We start from the raw sequence: 12,411 nt of genomic DNA, 5'->3' as shown, positions 1-12,411 counted from the left end.
AAGCCCGCTTATGGAGCCCACTGCTTAACCCGGGTTTCAGGCACAAGGTTTAACCTTAACCGGGTTAAAAGATCGTGAAGCTATTCTCACGATCAGTGGAAAGCGGGCTAAGGGTGCTTAGCCCACTTCCCACCGATCGTGAGACTCACCAGGCTCGCAGCCGAGTCCGGTCGGGTCAAAGTGAGTAACCCGCTTAATTGCCCCTGTCCTAAGCCCAGGGTAGCGGAGTGAGCGCTCTGCTAACCTGGGTTTTCCAGTCATGAGTTGCCGTGGCGTGGCTCTACGCCACAGCAACTCACGAGTAGACCCCCGACCGGGAGGCTGAAAAGCAGCCTCCTGGCTCGGGGGGTCTCTCCAGCATGCCCTGTGTGTTCGGCTCACAAGTAGCCTCTGCACGATGGGAAGGATACAACAAGCCTCCTGGCATCGGGAGGCTCCCCAAGAATGCCCTGCGCATGCCCTGCGCATGCCCTGCGCATTCCCACTCGCTCTGTGATGAAGCCAGGTAATCCCAGGGAGGGCTGCCTGATTGTCTGCGGCGAGAGCAGGTCAAATGGATCAATGGATCATGTGTAGAGCCTTACTGAATTCAATGAGATTTCCCTCTATCCATTTACCTTGGTGACTGCTCTCTTGTGAGGTCTTTCTCAGCTTTCTGATGCCTGGCAAACTGCTATTGTTACCTGCCGCATGCAAGGAGCACTGGTCAGTGTTGTTCCTCAGTGCTACTGACATGGGTTAGTAGCACTGGGGAATTTACATTTACCAGTGTTCCTTGCCTTCAGCTCAGAGGGGCATGCTAGGTTTCAAAATGGGGAGAAGGGTGGGGTGGCTAAGTAGTGGGTGGGTGGATGAATAACTGATTCAAACAGTGGTGCTGGAAGAGGGGGTGGGGTTAGCTCTTTCTTATTGCCTGATACCACCCCCTTCTAGCTGCTGTCCCACAAATATTTTGGTCCCCACCCCACCCCGTCAAGATAACTGCAACCCAGAAGAGTGATTTTGTTTGGGAAAGTGGCTGTGAGCAAATGATCAGTTCCATGATTGCATTTCTTTTAAAAAAGCAAAAAGAAGGAGAAGGAGAAGGAGAAGGAGAAGGAGGAGAAGGAGAAGGAGGAGAAGGAGAAGGAGTAGGAGAAGGAGAAGGAGAAGGAGAAGGAGAATAGTCCAACCATGCCTCTCTTGCATGATATCAGTTTGCCCCATGTCATTCAGCAGCTTCTTCTCCATCGCAATATCCCACCCAGCTACAATGTGTGTGTGTGTGTGTGTGTGTGTGTGTGTGTGTGTGTGTGTGTGTGTGTGTACCACAACCAGACTAATGACTATGGTGTGGGTTTTTCCACGGGGAGATGGGACAAAACAGATTCAGTCAAAAGAGGGTGTCCAGTTGCCAAGGAGGATGGAGCGCTTGCACCTTAGCTGCGTAGAAGAAGGATTTTCAGAAGGTGTCTCCTTTCCCACATTCCCAGTGCCCCAAGTATGGCTTTCCAGCCTCCCACCTAAGCCGATGGAGGTGTCAATAGCTGGTACTAGCCACTGTTTTCTTTCTTGTACAGTGGCATTTGGAGAAAGCCCCTTCTTTTTGTGTGTATCCCCTCATTTGTAGCCACCAGTCATCAAAAGCCATTACAGATATGGTATGAATTGAACAAAAGCCTGAAGACTCTTTTCTGTACAGTTGATCACACCACAGCATTCTCCTCACAGTCATTTTTTGGATCCAGACCTGTGTCTTTTATGTTTTGAAAATACATCACTGACTTGTCTGGAAAGGAAGGGGGAGTCTGGTTTTATGCAGCGACGTATTTTGAAATGCATCAAGCAAACACATCTTCTTTCCCGTCCGCAGCCACAAAAAGGTTCTCTCCAATACCAACTAACCTGATGATCCACCAGGGAGACTGGTTGGGGCAAGGATACTGTGACCATGTTTCATCGATTTGGATCCCTCCCAGGTTGACCTGGCAAATGTTCTCTTCTCATCACAGTCACCTCCCTGAGGAACACCAGTCTGCTTTGGACAGCGGGCATGAATCACAAATGTGCTTCTACTCTTTGAAACCAGCAGCTGTTTTGGGTTCTAGTTATATAGGCACGACTCTGTTGCCATTTGGATGTCATTGTCCAGAGTTTGGGATGGTCTACAAAGGTTGAAAAACAAACAAACAAATACACTGTTCTCCTTCGCTGGGGAGCTTCCAGAATTGAGGTTGGGTAATCACGGCTCTCCTCCTATCTATTCTTGTCCCCCTTTTCAATTTGGCACAAGCTCTTTTTAATCACCTTTTTTTTTCAAATTTTCACAATTTCTTTTTTGACTCCTTGTCTTCAGCCCTTTGCTCTTGCAGAATTCTGGTAGACTATGCAAAAGGCAGAACGGGATGTAGATTTAAAGGCCTTGACCTAGTGAAAATTGGTCACAATCAAGGCTGTATTCCTACACACCCTTACTGGAGAGTAAGCTCCATTGAATACAGTGGGACTTACTCCTGAGTAAACATGCATAAGATTGCATACCACACAACACTGATACTGAGGTCATTCACACAATTGAAAACTGTGTTCTACCCAGGTTTGGGATCTGTGTGTACTCCCAATTTTTGATTGTGTGGAAGCAAGGTTAGAGGAAAACCTGGGCAGCTTTTTCTCCTACCTTGCTTCCACACAGTCACTTCTACCCAGGTTTTCCTCTAACCTTGCTTCCGCACAATCAAAAATTGGGAGTACACACAGCTGGATAGAACACAGTTTTTGATTGTGTGAATGACCTCACTGTCTCAGCCCTTTCAATGGACCACATAACCCATGATTACTTGGAGGTAAAACTCACAGAGCCCTTTCTCACGATCAGTGAGAAAGGGCTCGAGGGAGAGAGGAGAGGAAGGCTGCTAGCACTTACTTCACTGCAGACAATCCTTCTGTCATTGCTGGGCGGGTGGGTTGCCCACCTGGATGATTGCCAGCTGCACCTGGCCGTGTGGAGGGCCCGGGGGCTGAGAAACATTACCCCACCCTCTGGAACTCCCACAATGCACTGCGTGAATGCACTGTGCATTATGGGGATCTCTCCAATGCCGGCCGTGAGCCCCACAGTCTCCTGCAAGCGGCCGGGGCTGGCAGGCGATCAAGGAGATGGGGCGAAGAGAGAGCAAGCTCTCTTAACCCCATTGAAGAAGGTGGCCTCTTTGTGGGGGTTTCTACTCTGCTGCCACCAGGACCTGCATGGCCGCTGGCCAGGGACGTAGCAAGGTTGTAGGCGGCCCAGAGACAAGATTTTAAAATGCCCCCCACCCCACCCATAAATGAAGCTTATTTTTTTAAAGGTTTTGTAAATTGTGGACGATGCAAGTCATTTAATGGTCCTAGAGAAAGACATGCTGTTCTGGTAGCTCCAGGTCTTAACACTCACATCCATTTCGGAGGATGAATACAACTGAAGGAAGCCCAGGCGGGTGCACAGCTGGGGGAGTCAGTCATGTGACTTGCCTCAGGGGGGGCAAGGCAGTGGGCCCCCAGACAATTGTCTCCCCTTGCCCTATTACAGTTACGCCCCTGCCCCTGGTGGTTCTTACGGTCAGCAAAGACCACGCTTGGCTTTCCTAGCCTGGTTTAGGCTGAGCATAAGAACAGCCTCATTGAGTTCAACCAGAGGGGTCCTAGCCCCCAGAGCTTGGGGGCCTGGTCCGTGGCCCCCAAGGTCTTGGGGGGGGCTCCAAATGATAGGGGGGGGCCTTCCAGAGCCATCTTTCACCCACCCTGCTGAACCTCCATATTTTAAACAAATTACAGCCATTGCACGGCAGAGAGAGAGGGCATGCACATGTCTTTGGGCTCCCCACAGGCATCTGGTGGGCTGCTATGTGAAACAGGATGCTGGACTAGATGGGCCTTGGGCCTGATCCAGCAGGGCTGTTCTTATGAGGGTGCTCATGTCACCCCCTTGGCAGCATGGCCTGAGAAAGCCGAGCACCAGTGTTCCCTCTAATAGGGATTCCCAGATGTTGTTGACTACAACTCCCAGAATCCCCAAGCAAAAGCCATTCCAGCTCGGGATTATGGGAGTTGTAGTCAACAACATCTGGGAATCCCCAATAGAGAGAGCACTGCTGAGCACCACCCACTATGGGGATGGCATCATTTCATCCTACACCTCAGGCAGGACAACATCTCAGGCGGCCCCTACACCTAACCCAGGAGATAAGGGTCTTCCCGTAGTCCAGAGAAATCCCAAGAGCCCCAGCTTCATTTGGAGAGAACTGCTTCAGGAAGAGAATGCGAAGGGCAGGGTACTCTGAGGACACCGCCGTCCCTGCGAGCGCTGGAGGCCAAATGTGGAAGAATGTATTCTTTCTCTGATGAGTGAAACAATAAGCTGCATTTAGTAACACATCGTTGAAAGAGGCTTTTGCAGACACTGTGCCACAAGCTAATGGGAATGGGATGGACATTTTCCAGATGCCCGAGATGCAATCTCAAAGCTGTCTGAGGTTGCAGCAATTGGGGAGGCGAAGATGGAGATGAAGACGCAAGCAAATGCCCCTGGTTCCATTCCTGGCATCTCCAAGAAGGGATGGGAAAGATCCCTGTTGGAAACCCTGCCTGGAGGGATGCTGCCAGTCAGTGAAGAAAATGCTAAGCTAGATTGACCGAAGGCCTGACTCAGCAGACGGCAGTTTCCTATGTTTCCTATACTTTTCCGAAAGGCTTTTGGGAAAGGACTATAGCTCAGTAGTATAATACAGGATTTGCATGTAGCAGGTCCGAGGTTCAGTCTCTGGAATCTCTAGGTAGAGAGCCTCTGCCGGTCAGTGTAGACAGTTCTGAGCTCGATGGCTCAAGGGTCTGGCTCAGCAGAAGCCAGCTTCATTTGTCAGTTCTCGTCACTAATCGGACCAATTAGAAGTTGTTAATTCTTTACTAATGAAAATAAGATATAAAATGATTTCTCACAATTAAACTATAATTACAAAGAATTATGGGCCCATAAAGTAAATGCCTAGTTGTAAGGACCTCAATTAAACCAAGGAAGAAATATAAACAGAATGATCGACTAAGGTTATTAGCAAACTGATTAGATCGACAATTCGAAGGTTAACATATCCCCACTACTATCCTATTAGCAATTAGGAACTAGTAAGAAAGGAAATCAAGGCTAATAATAGAAATGTTCATAATTGAAGTCAAAGAGTAACACGGATACTGATCCACTTGGCTGAGGTTCTCTATAGTTACACAAAGGACAGATTGTTGGGTGCTGTGTTGATGGAGTCACTCTTGTCTGGGTTAAGAAGTGACTGATTGACCTTCCTAGAGTTTATAGTCAAAATTATGGAATACACAAAATTGAGGATTCCATATTTTGAATACGAAGTCCCTCTGTCGACCCAGATAATGCTCTAAACTCCTCCCCAGAGGTCTCCTATGCAATGCCACTTTGGAGAAAGTAAGGAACAGCAGGGATGGATCCTTTCTGAGCAGGAGGAGAGGGCTCCCCCGTCTCTTACCCTCTCCATCTCAGCATAGCAACATAGGAAGCTGCCATATACGGAGTCAGACCCTTGGTCTATCTAGCTCAGTATTGTCTTCACAGACTGGCAGCGGCTTCTCCAAGGTTGCAGGCAGGAATCTCTCTCAGCCCTAACTTGGAGATGCTGCCAGGGAGGGGACTTGAAACCTTCTGTTCTTCCCAGAGTGGCTCCAACTCCTCAGGGGGAATATCTCACAGTGCTCACACTTCTAGGCTACCATTCATATGCAACCAGGGTGAATCCTGTTTAGCTAAGGGGACAAGATCTGAGGGGATTAGTGGTGACCACAAATAATGGCTGAATAGTGAGCGAAGTCTAAATTTGTAGATCTTTGACTATAAGGGTGCAGAAATTGGGGCTGTGAATCATCAGGGGACCTCAGTGAGGAGCAGGAGAAGTGGCATTGGCAACCCAGACAGTAGGGCAGGAGAAAGAGTCACAAGGTGGGCCAGGTCAACCGCCCTGCTCCCCACAACCATGGGAGGAGAGTTGGTCTTGTGGTAGCCAGCATTTGCTAAGCATTTGTCTCCTTTGCTAAGCAAGGTCTGCCATGGTTTGCATTTGGATGGGAGACAACATGCAGGAGAGCTCCTGAATGCTTGCTTGCAGAAGGTCTCAGGTTCACTCCCTAACAGTATCTCCAGGTAGGGCTGGGAATGACTCCTGCCTGAAAATTTGGAGAGCTGCTGCCAGTCAGTGTAGACAATGCTGAACGAGAGGGACCAATGGTCTGACTCAGTTTAAGGCAGCTCCCTATGTTCTTATGAGCACTTCAATTTATATATAGGGAGAGGTCTGTAACTCAGTGGTAGAACATCTGTTTTGCATGTAGAAGGTTCCAGGTTCAATCCCAAGAATATCCAGGAAGGACTGGGAGAGACTCCTGTCTGAAACCATGGAGAGCCACTGCTGGTCAGTGTAGACAATACTGAGCTGAGTGGAAATTTAGGACCAGCAAATGGAAGTATTTTTTTTTTCCACACAACGCATCATCAACTTGTGGAATTCTCTGCCACAAGATGTGGTGACAGCCAACAACCTGGATGGCTTGAAGAGGGGTTTGGATAACTTCTTGGAGGAGAGGTCTATCAATGGCTACTAGTCGGAGGGCTATAGGCCACTGTGTGAAACAGGATGCTGGACTAGATGGGCCTTGGGTCTGATCCAGCAGGGCTGTTCTTATGACCAATGGTCTGACTCAGTAGACGGCCACATCCCTATGTTTAGAACCTTCCTGCAACTCAGACTGAAAATTCCTTGGTGGTGGGCCAATCTCAGCCTCATTCCCATACCCCCACCCGCGAGCCGCTCTCTTTTCCTTCAGCAGCACCACCCTATCAAACACTCCTCCTGAATACATCCAGATGCCCCGTGTTCCTCGTAAGGTCCAAAACCTCCATCTGGACGGCATTCAACGGCTAATGCGAATCCTCTCCATTATTGATTTGTTTATTACAGATGTGTTGGCACGACTTTTGTTGCCGTCGGTGGGCCAGAGCCTTGCCTCCGACTGCAAAAGGGGGGCCAGAGGGAGGGGCAGCTCAGATCTTGGCACAGCAGCCCGGGGTGAAGAGAAACGGGGGGTCCCAGTCCAGTTTTTTGTCTCCTGCGGCTGCGTCTCTCCATCCCCTCCTACCGTTTGGGCCTTGTTGGTTCCAGGACGCTGGAAGAACTTTGTCCTCCCTGTACTGTGCTTATGTCCTCTTGCCTTCTGGAGCAGGCTGAAGATGGCCCCACAAACTATGGGAAGAAAACCACCCCCCTTCTAGGCTGGAAGGGACTTTCCTCCGCCCGTCGCCAACTTTTTAACAGTATCACTTCTTAACGTGTCAAGCAGCGGCTCGGAGATCTTGGCACGGTGGATCAAAACACAATTATGCCATCGAGCACCAAGGCTGCTGTCATCTCCGTGCGGGGAGAGATTAGATCCTACACATTAGCGTGATGGTTAACGATTTTGCAAAGCTGCTATTGGAGAGGAGAGGGCGGGGAGGGGGACCTGGAGAGGCACACCGGTGCTTGGGGGATCAGACACCTGCCCGACTCTTTGCAGGGGTGGCAATAAAGCTGTCAGTTCCTTTCCCCCAATTTGGGTTTCTGCAAACTACAGTGGCGCTGGAGAGTGTCAACAGAGGGAAATAGAGATTCAATCTGTCACTGGGGCTTCTTTGTTCTGCATTTCCGCTTATCTGTATCTCGGAGCCGATTCAGATTTCCTCCAGCAGTGACTGACACGTCGGATTCTCCTTGGATGTAAATGATGCAAAGAGGAACAAACACCTTCTGGTAGACTTCTCAGACGTGGAGCCTCACCCCTCCAAGGCCCTGGCGGGGCTCCAATTAGGAGGACCCCAACAGCTAGGACTTCTGTGCCACATGCTGAAAAAGATGCCACCTGAATTGATTTATTGATCAATTCAATCAATTGATCAATTCAATAATGGTTTATTATTGATATATTACATCCTATCACTCTTCCTCTAAGGTGCTTAGAACTGCATGCGTGGTTTTACCGTTTGTATTTTAGCCTCACAACAACCCTGTGGGGTAGATTGGGTTGAAGGTTAGTCCCCTGCTAACTGAGCAAAGAGGCACCTTTTAAAGGTGGTGATTCTCTGTGCAACTGGCCCTATACATCCCTAGCACAGCATTCCTGCAGTGGCTGTTGCTGTTTCATGTTTTGATTGTGAGCCTTTTGGGGACAGGGAGACATTTTAAAATTTATTTTTAATGTATATCGATGTCTACTGCTTTGGGATCTTTTTGTTTAAAAGCAGTATATAAATATTCACCGTATTTGTATTCAAAAGAGGGTGACTGAACACAGGAAAATAGGAGGCTGCCATATACGGAGCCAGACTCTTGGTCCATCTCGCTCAGTATTGGCTTCACAGACTGGCAGCGGCTTCTCCAAGGTTGCAGGCAGGAGTCTCTCTCAGCACTGTCTGAGAGGAGCAGGGATCAGTCCTGATTCTGGCAGAGCAGAGCAGCGCTGCCTAGCTTGCTTTTTAGCCCAGGTTCTAGTCGGGGTTAAGGGAATGAGCGCTCCCTTAACCTCCTGCTCGTGTGTCTCTTTGGGCTGCATTCAGCTCATGGAGATAGAGATGAGTGCCTAGAGTGCCCGTCCCCTGGGGGAATCCTCCAATGCACTGTGCTTGGTGCATTGTGGGATACTTGGAGGCCAGGATGCTTCATCCTGGATTTCTGGAGTTGAATTGTGTGGGAGCACAGACAGTGATCCCAGCAACCTTTTGTGAATCAACTGTGGGGAAGGTTTGCTGGTCTTGTGGTAGTAAGCATGACTTGTCCCCTTAGCTAAGCAGGGTCCACCCTGGTTGCATATGAATGGGAGACTAGAAGTGTGTGAGCCCTGGAAGAGATTCCCCTCAGGGGATGGAGCCGCTCTGGGAAGAGCATCTAGGTTCCAAGTTCCCTCCCTGGCAGCATCTCCAAGATAGGGCTGAGAGGGATTTCTCCCTGCAACCTTGGAGAAGCTGCTGCCAGTCTGTGAAGACCATACTGAGCTAGACGGGCCTATGGTATCTATGCCATCTATGGCAGCTTCCTATGTCCCCCCTGCCTGGTCATGTGAATGACTTCTTAGGCTCCCAGTCAAATGTAAACAAGGGCATACGCTGCTTAGCAAAGTGGACAATTCATGCTTGCTACCACAAGGATCTCCTCGCATTTACCCCCAAACAACTCCACAAAGATCATGAAAGGGGCAAGCTTGAGACCACTGAATGGAAACATGTTCCCCACGAATGCAACCATTTCAACTCTGCACACACCCAAGAGGGGTCTTTCAAGAAGTTTCTGGATTTTTCAGTGAGTAGGGAGGTGTTTTCCTAGGAGGAATGTGTCCCTGGGTGAGCCATGTTTCATCTTAATTGGACTTCTGTTCCTTCTGAACTCCTTCGGGGAAATCATCACTGGGGACTAAAGTGTCTCCTCTTGGCATAGTGTGGCTGGTGGGTGGAACACAAGGAGATAATAAACACACCATGGACAGCGACATTCCTGAGAAAGGAGCAGACTTTCTCTTCAGATCTCAGGACTGAGCACCCACCACCCGCAGGAATGAGCACCCATCCTGTTTGGCTCCAGCATGAAGCTCCCATTCCCAGTACTAGCATGACTCTTTTCTCCGCTCAGGAATAGGCTCTTAACTCTATACCCCCATCCCTGGGAACAGCACTGGAGAACATTAAGCATGCTTGCGGACTTGGAAGGGTACTGACCCTGCAATGGATGACTGAATTATAGATAGATAATTCCGATAGACTGCTCCTGCTCAGAAGGTACCATGCCATCAGATCTGCTTAGCAATACTGTCCAAATGTCACATGTCTCGGATTTTTGTCACGTGTCCTCTTCTCTTCTCTGCTCTTCCACTAGCAATTTGGGCTTCATATGGGTGGGGAGGAAGTGGTCCCGTTATGTAATATCCCATGAAGGTTTGTTGGTTCGGTGGGTATGACAGCAGCCTGAGGTTACAGAAGAACATAGGAAGCTGCCTTATACCGAGTCAGACCGTTGATCCAAGTAGCTCAGTATTGACTATTCTGACTGGCAGCCGCTCTCCAAGGTTTCAGGCAGGAGTCCCTCCCAGTTCTACCTGGAGATGTTGCCAGGGATTTAACCTGTGACCTTCTGCATGCAAACGCAGATGTTCTTTCAATGAGCTTCTGCCCCATTCCCTACAGGGAATATCTTACAGCACTCACACGTCGTCTCCCATCCAAATGTAAACCAAAGTAGACCCTGCTTAGCAAAGGGGACAATTCATGATCACTATCCCAAGACCAGCTCTCCTTGAGTTGCCACTGGGTCCAAGAGCAAGGAAGGAGGACACCTCATATACATTAGAGTCATGGCAGGGGTCATGAAGCTCTATCTCAGAAAATTCAAACATTTTGGGGATGTTCTCTTATAGCATCACAGGCAGGCTTAACAGGAAAAGCGGTGCATTCCATACTCTCAAGCATTCTAGGAAGACACCCTTGATTTATTTTTATTACTTTTTTTATTTGAAAACATAGATTTAAATCAGGGATGTATGAAATGCACCCCGTTTTTTGTGAAGGCATAGATGTGCCCCCAAGAATCCTGGGAACCAGAGTCCCATGAGCGTGCTGAGAGAGGAGGTTGGTATGGGGGGGGGGTAGGAGGAGAGCTGGTCTTGTGGTAAAGTGTGCCATCAAGTCAGTGCGGACTCTTGGCACCGACAGAGCCCTGTGGTTGTCTTTGGTAGAATACAGGAGGGGTTAACCATTGCCTCCTCCCGCACAGGATGAGATGATGCCTTTCAGCATCTTCCTATATCGCTGCTGCCCGATATCGTACCAGTGGGGATTTGAACCAGCAACCTTCTACTTGTTAGTCAAGCATTTCCCCGCTGCGCCACTTAAGGTGACTGGTCTTGTGGTAGCAAGCATGGATTGTCCCCTTTGCTAAGCAGGGTCCACCCTGGTTTGCATTTGAATGGGAGACATGTGTGAGCACTGTGAGATATTCCCCTTAGGAGATGGGGCCACTCTGGGAAGAGCATCTCTCTGCTTGCATGCAGAAGGTTCCTGGTCCCCCCCCCCCCCGGCATCTCCAAGAGAGGGCTGGGAGAGACTTCAGCCTGCAAACTTGGAGAAGCCGCTGCCAGTTTGGGTAGACAATCCTGAGCTCGACCAAGGGTCCGACTCGGTAGAAGGCAGCTCCCTATGTTCCTATGATGACTAGACAGGCTCATAGAACTACAGTTCCCAGGGAACCCTGGGGAGAGGGAACAGCCACGAAACCACTTTAAGACACACTTGGTATCTTTTGGCGTGTCCCTTGCTGATGCATGGCAAAGTCAGTGCAGAGAGAGGCGGGGAGGGAGGGATGGAGAACAGCCATGAGGCCAGTTTCTCCCGCTTTTCTTGCCCTGGCTTTAAGGTCACGGAGCGCATCTGCTGAGAACTGCTCGAGAGGCTGGCCCAACTCCTGCTGCCTGCCAGCTGCTCCAGGATTAACCCTCTGCTGCCCACACGATACTATTTGATGATACATCCCAGCTCCCCAGAACAGCATGTCTGCTTTCTCTCCCTTGCCCACCCACCCACAGCTCCTTCCGCCTCTCTCGGGTACGTCTGATCTGTTTGCAGGAGGCAACCTCTTTGCCCCACGTGGGCATCTTCTCCCGACGCACTTGAAAAGAAAAAAGCAGACACGACATCAAAAGCTGCCTTCCAGCGATTCCCAGGGCTTTGTGAGCTGGGGGAGGGGAGAGGGAGGGGATGCAGAGCTCTGCTTTGAGTAGTGTTTCCTTTTGATGCTCACGCATGCTGAACAGCTCGGGCAAAGCAAGAGGAGCAAGCAGTCTCTGATAGGGATGGCGGTTGCTTTGATTCTGACTACATTTTGCTGCCTGCCCCTCACTGCTCATGCTGAAGGGGGCGCTCTTTCCTCCTGGAACTTGAGTTGGCTGCAATACCCCAGTTCAACAGTAGGGAGAGCTCTGGAGCATGCATGGCTTCATTAGAGATTCAGTTTGCAGTCTGAACTATCTCCCTTGATCTTGAGAGCCCCCTTGCTACATGGCCAGCATGGTGTAGTGGCTAGAGTGCTGGACTAGGACCAGGGAGACCCAAGTTCAAATCCCCATTCAGCCATGGAACTAGCTGGGTGACTCTGGGCCAGTCACTTCTCTCTCAGCCTAGCCTACTTTGCAGGGTTGTTGTGAGGAGAAACTTAACTATGTGGTACACCGCTCTGGGATCCTTGGAGGAAGGACAGGATATAAAATGTAAAAAATAAAATACATGGCCTGATTAGGTAAGCTGTTTTTTTCCGTGTGCTAAGGGGTGGCCCAAGGTATTGTGGGATGTACATATACTATGTAGTG

Source organism: Hemicordylus capensis, chromosome 10 (assembly GCF_027244095.1).
Source record: "Hemicordylus capensis ecotype Gifberg chromosome 10, rHemCap1.1.pri, whole genome shotgun sequence".
NCBI classification, from domain to species: Eukaryota; Metazoa; Chordata; class Lepidosauria; order Squamata; family Cordylidae; genus Hemicordylus; species Hemicordylus capensis.
The sequence above is the reverse complement of the archived record's forward strand: the minus strand, read 5'-3'. Positions refer to the sequence as shown.